Consider the following 8,498-nt stretch of genomic DNA (forward strand, 5'->3'; position numbering starts at 1 on the left):
CTCAGTTCTGGCTGAGGAGTCTCTCCAGGCCTCCCTGTCCCTTAGCGGCCCCCGACTTTGCTGTAGAGCTGGGCCCCCCCAATTGTGCTTCTGCGTCTCCTCGGCTGCCCTGACACGCGGGAGCCCCCCGGCTGCTCCCCTCCAGAGCCGGCACCAAGGCCACAAGAGGAGCCCCCCTGCTTTCCTGCTCCCTGTCACAGCGTCTACTGAAGCAGGGTGACCGGCCCCCAAAGGAACCCCGTCTCCCACGCACTGTCCTCTGCCAGGGATGGGGGCCGGCTCCCACCTACACGTTCCTGAGCACAGTGCAGCACAAGGGGTCCCTCCCCAGACTGCTGGAGGCTGGGTGGGAGGGGGAGCAACTTCAGTGCCCCCCACCCGGGGGGGAGGGACACTTTGCTTTCCCTGAGCTGCACCCACTGGGTCCACACCCCACCTGTCCCCGGGATGGGGCTGGGCTGGTTCATTCCTGCTCCCATCTCACAGATGGGCGGTGGGTCAGTGAGCTTAGTAAGCAACAGGGCCTGGCCCCAGGTCTCTGGAGTGCAGTGCTCAGACCCTAACCCTAATCTCCCCATGCAGAAGGGGTTCTCCCCGCCCGGCTTCCCCATACCACTGCGGCCCCCAGAGCTGGTGACCTTGTGGGCAGCTTAGGGGTGGGGGACCCCGGCGTGCCTGGGGCCCCAAGACTCAGGCGGGGGCGCTGGCGAGAGGCAGCGCACCCCTGCTGATGCCTGAGATGGGACGTGTCCTGAGGAGTCTCCCCTGGAGCCCCATGGCTCCCACATCCCCGCTCAGCCCCGGAGCTCCTGCGATGGGCATGAAACCCTCTGACTTCCCTCATCCGTGAGGCTGCAAATCCATTACCCGTGGCGGCTTCCCTCCCAGCAGACCCATCCCGACCCGGCTGTGGGTGGCCAGCTCCACGGGCCCCGGGCAGGTCCCAGTCAGATCCTGAGGTTGAGCCCTCGCCAGGACCAGGAACCACCCCCTCAGCAGCTGACCGCTGGGGGCCCGGCGCGGACGGACCTTGAGTCCCTTCCTTGTCCTGACCTTGGCACCACGGGCCCTGGGGTCACTACCTAATCCCACTCGCTGGAGACACTGAGGAGGACAGCCTTCGTGCCAGGGAAGGAAGCAGGCAGGGGTGAAGTCACGGGGGTGGGGTAGGGGCTGACCAGTCCCCAGGACCAGCCCAGCACAGCCTCCGAGGCAGGGCGGGGGTAGGGCGGGACGCAGAGACCCACCACACCCCGCGAGCACAGGCCACGCCCTGACACCCGAGGGCCTGTGAGAGGGAGCCCCACCCTGGACGGTCACCCCTTGCTGTCCCAGGGACACGAAGGACGGCTGCACTCTGCCTTCTCATTTCCACACGGTCACTGGATGTCACTCGACAAATCGTCAAACAGACCAAGTCCAAGGGGGGTGTGCGGCCCCGTTCCGAGTCTGACTTTACAGGGGACACTGCCCGGACTGAGATGTGCCCGACGCCCCACTCGCTCGCTCATCCAGCCGACCAGCACTCACGGGGCAGCTTCCTGTCCCACAAGTGGCCCACTGGCCAATGTCCCCTGCCGGGACCCTTCGTGGGAACCTTCCCTCTGCCGGATGGCCGGGGACCAGCGAGGCCGGGGGCAGGGGCTCTGCGGGATGGTCAAGACGTCCGTTCTGGGGGTGCTGGGAGGAACTAGTTGAGCAGGGCGACCTTGGAGATGGTCTGGACCTGCCCCTCTTTGCTCAGAGGCCAAGGACATGCCTCGTGCTTGTCCAGCAAGCCAAGCAAGCCAAGGGTGACCCCATGCCCGCTGGGAGGGGGGCTTCCGGTGAGCACCTCGGGGCCTTCTGAAACAATGAGCAGCGTCCCGGAGCGAGGCGTGCGGGGGGACGCGCTCCTGTGGGACTCTGACCTGGGACTCGGCCTGTGGGTGAGACCCCACCTCTGCGATGGGCATGCTGAGGCCCACCCACGCGGAGAGGCTGGGACTCCGGGGGTGGCTGCGGGGACCCCAGGGGCAGGGGGTTCTCCTGCTCACCGCTCAGTCAAAGCCCCAGGCCCTCTCCCAGGCCTCCAGTCGCCTTGGTCGAGTCAGTCTCCGAAGACGCCCATGGGCCCGCTGCTTTGTCGCTGTCCCTCAGCTGCCAGACCGGTCCCTGCTGGGGGTGGGGGGTGGTCGCGGGCCTGGGGCGGCAAACCCGTCTCCTCCTCCCCTGCCTGCAGCCTCCTTGAAGCTCCAGCGCCAGCAGCACTAGGGAGAGACGCAAGGGAGGCGGCCAGGGGTCCCTGACCTCACGCTCCTCCCTCTAGCGGTGTCCCTGAAACTGGCTGCCTCCGTTGTGGGGTCCCCGTCCCCAAGGCCGGCAGCCCCCTCCTCACAGCACCATCCCTGGCCTCCGGGGGCTGCACTCCCGGGCTCTGGAGCTGTGGGCCGCCCGGATTCTTCCTTCCCCGGTGGTCTCCTTCGTCTCTCTGCTCCTCCTGCCTTAGAACCGGACACGGTCGCTGTCCGTGGGGGACGGGGCTGGACGCCTGCCCTCCGCCGCTCCAGCCGGCCCAGGGTGACCACCATCCCCCAGGACCAGCAGCCCATCCCCATAGACACAAGGGCCCCAAGGCAGGATGGCGTCAAGAGGGCCCCAGAGGCTTGGGAACCCCCATGAGACCCCCACCAGATCCGGCTCTGTCCCACCAGAAGCCCGTTTGAGGTGCGCACGCCCCGCTCCTCACATGTACACTCATAGTCTCTCGCCTGCAGGGGCTTCCAGTAAAGGTGAAAGGGGTCCCTCTCCGCGCCCTGCACTCAGCCCTCACGTGCATTGGGAGGTAACCTAGAGGGTTCCAGGAACACCAGCAGCACGCGGGTGTCTCCGAGCACCCAAGGCAGGGTGTTGGGGTGCCGGGACTCACTGCGTCCTGCTGCACCGGTTTGACCTCCCAACCCCGGCCATGCTCCTCCTGACGGAGGCGGCTGAGGGTCCTGTTGGCTGGGACTGGCTGACATGCACCTCACAGTCACTCCCTAAATCCATTTGCAAGGGACCCTCCGGAGGAGATCCTCGGCGGCAGGGGAAGGGCCAGGGCAGGAGCAGCTGAGCCACCACTGGGGAGTGAGGCAGAAGGAGGAGGCTGGTGACAGGGCCCTCTGAATGTCTGAGACTCCCTGGGGTCCCGCACCCCATCTTCCCTGGTGGGTGAAGTGAGCCCCTAGCCTGGAGCCTCTCTTCCCATCGCCCCCTGTGACCCCGGGACGGCCCCCCACTCCCGACTCAGCCTGATTTGTGCCCAGACACCCATGGGGCTCAAGCTGGGTGTCCCACCCTCAGACGGCAGGGAGGGTCTGGCCGCCCATCTCACTGCCTCCCTGTGACCTCCCGGTCAAGACCGTGCACAGGAGCTCTGGGAATCCCCCAGCCACATTTCCCTTTTCTTCTTGAGGCAGATTTCCGAGGTCTTGGGGGGTAGGACAGAGATGGTGAGAGCTTGAGCCGGACCTCGGAGGAGGCACGGGGCATCCCGAGACCCCGCCACAGCGGCCCTCCCTTCTCTCCTCTGCACTCAGGCTCCCCTCAGTGCCCCTGGTCTGTGCGAGCTCCAGGCCGGACCCAGGGCGGTTCAGAGGCAAAGCGGCCAGGTCTCCCCCCTCCCGGGGCTCCGGGTCTAAGCAGGGAGCCACACCTATAAGCCAGAGATAAGTCACGTGGTGAGCACCTGCCTAGTGAGGGGGCAGGTGCTGGGCGGGAGGAAGGATGCGGGCCTGGGATGGGGAAGAACATCTCTGAGGAAGAAGACAGTTGCGCAACAGGGCTGGGGAGACCCTGGGGTTCATTCCTGGTGAGGCGGGGGGCTCGCACAGTGCAGGGCTGGCCGGGACCCCCTCCCCCAGGGCCACCATGCAGTCTGCAGGCTCGTGGGGGGCAAGCAGAGTGGACAGGAGGCCAATGGGCCAGCTCCCGGGTTGGGCTAGGCGGGAGCCCTGAAAGGCAGGGGCAGGGTGGGAAAGGGGACACCAGAGACGCCCAGAGGCGGAGGCGGGAAGCCTACTGGAGGCCGCTCGGCGTCGCCGTGGAGAGGAGCTTGGACGCAGCAGACCCCACAGCACGCCTCCCGCCTGCGACAGAGGGGAAGGACGCAAGGTTAAGGGGTCAGAGGAGGGCCAGAGCGCGTGCAGGGAGCCCGGGGACTTCCCAGACGTTGAGGGGCCGGCTCCCGGGAGCAGAACTGGGGGGACGGTCTGCCCCAATCTCCAGACCGGTGTGTCCGTTGCTGACCCCCATCTCCCCGGCACCCCAGGCTGTGTGTGCACCCGCACCCTCACCGCCTCCTCCCTGCAGTGGGAAGACCTTCTCCTCTCACCCAAAACCGGAGCCCAGAGGCAGCCGCGCCTGCCCCCGCCAGCCAGGCCCTTCCTCCCCGCCCGTCCCCGGGACCCGCACCCTCGCCCTCTCTCCACTGCCTGGCAGCTGCCGGGGCACCTTTCCAGCAGCAAATCAAGCCACGTCCGCCACTCCCACATTGTCTGGGTCCTCGTGACCACGCGCCTCTGGCTGAGCTGCTTAAACAGCACGCGTCTGTTTTTCTCCACGTTCTGGACACAGGAAGTCCAAGATCACGGGACCAGCAAGGCGGAGGGCCTTGGCCGAGGCCTCTCTCCTTGGGTCGCAGAGGCTGCCACCGTGCCGTGTCCTCCCACGGCCCTCCTCTGCACACACACTGGGGGGAGGGGTACAGAGCTCACGTGTCCCTTCCCCTTGTTCTGTTTTGAAGCCATCTCCTCGCCCAGCCTGCAGCCCGGGGCAGGTCTTGAACCCAAAACCCAAGATCCAGACCTGAGCTGAGATCGAGTCGCTGTCACGCAGCCCTAATTACCTCCCAAAAGCCCCGTCTCCCGCTGCGGTCACGGTGGGAGTGAGGGCCTCCACGCGAGAATCTGAGGACACACAATCCAGAGCGACCTCCACCCAGAACATGAGCTCCTGAGGACGGGGAGCTCTGTCCCCTGTCACTGCTGCGTCCCTAGCAGCAGGCACGCAGCCCAGGCGCATGGGGACGCGGGAGGTGGAGGAAGCCTCCCATCCGTGGAGAGTGGCCCACGCCATCAGCGGGGTTAATCAGTGACGTCACAGCGTGTCAGGAGGACAGGCCATGTGCGCACTCAGACAAAACAAGGTCACTCTGAGGCCACAGAGCCACCAGCTGAACCTGGTGGCTTGTCACACACAGCCTCTGCCTCGCTCCATTCCGCTTCTGATGCGGGGGAGGTACGTTAATACCAGGGGTTCGTGGGACACGCGGGTCTTCAGGGCCAGTGTCCCCAGCAAGGAAACAGGGTGTCGGGACAGCGGAGACAGAACCGGGCTGGCACCACTTAGATGCGACCACGACAGCTTCCTGTCTGGCGGGATGACATGTGCAACGCATCCCAGACAACCAGGAACCGTGGAACGTCATTCACTGTCCACTTGGTCCCCAGAGCTCAGCCCACGAGACCAGCAACACGTGAGCAATTACCCCACAGGCACACGGGGACCGGATCAAAGCTGTGATGGGCACACCTTAGTGGCCAGTCCTCAGGGGGGCCCCTCTCAGGATGCTGGAGACAGTTCCTCAAAAGTGCCTATAAAAACCCCTAAGGGCACCTAGGTGCCTCAGTCTAGGAAGCATCTGCCTTGAGCCCAGGTGATCCCGGTTCTGCCGGGATCCCGGTGGAGTCGGGCTCCCTGCTCGGTGGGGCGTCTGTTTCCCCCTCCGCCCGTCCCCCTGCCCGTGCTCTCCCTCAAATAGGTAAATGGGCTCTTTGAAAAAAATAAATAAATAATAAAAGCCCCTATATTTGAGCACCAAAATGGCAACGCTCTTGGGTCCCCTGTTTCTCCAGGCGCTTTGAACGATGTCGGTAAACTTCGCTTTGCCACCCCCCGTCTGGCCCATCTCCTCGGTCTTCAACGAGCACGGCCAAGAACCACAGGCACTAAGGGGACAAAAGTCTTGTAACATTAAGACACCTGGTCAGGAGCTCCCCGCTCGGGGCCGCACTCAAGGCACACACAGCCCCAATGCCCCGACACAACCCTAAACCCCATGCCCACTGCCCCCAGAGCAACCCCACGCCAGCAATCCCCCAACCTCACAGCGTGGGCATGTGCCGGGGGCTCCGAGTGCCAGGCCTGGAGTGTCTGTGTTCTTCCAGTAAAGTCGCTGCTTGGGGAACGGGCGTTCTTTGTCAAGCAAATGCTGATCACCTGGGGGTAGCTCTGGGCGGCCAACGCGCCCAAGGACCCAACACCCACACGCACAGGCCTGCACGTGTGTACAGGCACACAGCACACAGCCCCGCTGCAAGGCCTGTGACGGGCATTACGAATCCCGCCTGCACCGTGCTTCCCTGCGTCCTGGAAAAGGTCGGGCCTCCTTCCGCTCAGCTCTGGCCAAGGACTAACTTCCCCTTTCTGCTTCATTCTCTTCTGCTTCGTCTGGGTTTTTTTTTATAAGACCATGTTTCCCTTTTACAAGAAAAAGCCTGACGGGCAGATGGATTGACATCATTGCTGGTGAAGGCTGGGCCGCCGGGTCAGCCCCAGGGGAGCCCACGGGTTCCCCAGAATGCAGCCCTGCCGGGCAGCGAGGACAATTCCTGTCTGCTGCACAGCCCGCTCCCCACCCCGCTGGCCGGTCTCCCCACCTGCGCCCCTGGCGCCCCAGCCCTCAGGTCCGGGCTAGGGGCTTGGGAGTGAATCAGGGCCAGCGTCGGCCTGAGGCTCGGAAGACGCACGCTCACCCGGCCAGAGGGAGGAAGCAGCGTCCCTCACAGATGAACACATGAGCCCGTACACATTCCCGCACCACGAGCGTCACGGAAGCTCTGATGTGCATGGTGACCAGCGTGGTTGACCTTGAGGACGTGGGGCTCCGGGAGCTAAGCCAGTCCCAAGAGGACAGATGCCCTCTGAACACACTTGCACAAGGGACCTGAGTCGTCACCTTCCTAGAGAGCATGGGCAACAGGGACTGGGGAGGGCAGGGGCTGCAGTGTCAAGGGGACAGAGCGTCAGGCGGAACGTTCCGGAGACAGGCAGTGGGGACCGGCGTGTGCTTCACGCCGCCCACAGCTAGCACGGCGGCTCTCATGCATAAGCCACTGCAGTTTTTAGAAAAAAAGAGATAGAAAAAATTGTAAGAGAAAGCAGGAGGGACCCTCGTGTTGCTAGAACGTTCTCTAGCTGGCCCACGTCAGCGTCACTATCTCGGTCAAGCCTGTACCTTGGCTTTGCAGGACGTCACGCACGGGGGAACCAGGCAAAGGACACGTGGGGTCCCTCCGCACGATTTCCTACGGTTCCCTGGGAATGGCACCGAAAGAAAAGCCTCACTTAAAGACTAAGAGCTGTGGGCCCCACGGGCGTGGTGCACTTGTGTGGGGCGTATGTGGTTGGGGGACGAGTCCTACGCCCCAGGCCTCAGCGCCCTGCTCGTTGCCACACAGGAAACCCCTGAGGCCCCGGGTCCCCACGTGGCAAGGTTCCTGCCTGCCCTGGGAAGCTACGGTTTCTTTTCCAGTATATTCCACAACGGTGTTTTCTCCCTGAACTGTCATAATGAAATGAAAAGTGTGACTCTACTTTGCCTTTCTCTTCTGTTTCAACAAGGTCACGGGATGTCGTTTACGCAGAAAAGCACGAACACACCGTGAATGTGGGTGTGTGCCCGTGGCGGGGGAGAGGCACCTCGCTTGCTCACGGGGCAGCCTCGAGCCCCCACCCCACCTGTGCCTGGACGGCAGCTGCCCACCCACCTGCCGGGGTGGGGACCGGGACCCAGGGGATGTGTCCCCAGGCCCGCGTCTCTGTGTCCCACCAAAGATACGACCTCCGGGGGACCCCTGAAACTGCTGCTTCAATATCCAGCAGATGACAATGGGCTCCGGCCAACTGTTGATGAGGAAAGCCCTGGTTAGTCCTGGAGACAGCCCTGGGCCAGGGGAGGAGGAGCCTTATTCCAAGCCCAGAGCTCCCCCGCCTCCAGGAAGCCGAGCTCTGCGGGGCCCACGTTTATGAGGCACCTCCTGCACGCCGGGCTCTGGGCACACACACGGCTGTCTAGCCGTCTCACCCACACGGGAAAGGTGCGCTGCTCCACGGGGTAACTGGAACACTGTGGAAGTCGGGGAGCACCCAGGGGCCGGCTAATGGGGAGCAGCTCAGGGCCCCACGAGCTGGAGCCGCACCTGTCAGGGAATCCGCAGTGGCATGGACCCGGCGGGCCGCAGGCAGTCGTGGTCACTGCCCGGGCAGCGACTCATGCTCTCTGCGGGTCCCCGCCTGGAAGAGGTCACAGCGGGGCTGGTGCTTCCCCAGAAGGTGACTTCCCGGCCGGGACGCATCACTTCCCCGCCTTTCCCGGAACCTACCGGAAGACCCGCCCAGGCCTGGGCATTCCCTCCGTGGCCGTCTCCCCCGCGCCCCATCCCCGGGCCAGGGACGGGCTGGGCCTGGGTCCGCAG

This window comes from Meles meles, chromosome 1 (genome assembly GCF_922984935.1).
Source record: "Meles meles chromosome 1, mMelMel3.1 paternal haplotype, whole genome shotgun sequence".
Classification (NCBI taxonomy): Eukaryota; Metazoa; Chordata; class Mammalia; order Carnivora; family Mustelidae; genus Meles; species Meles meles.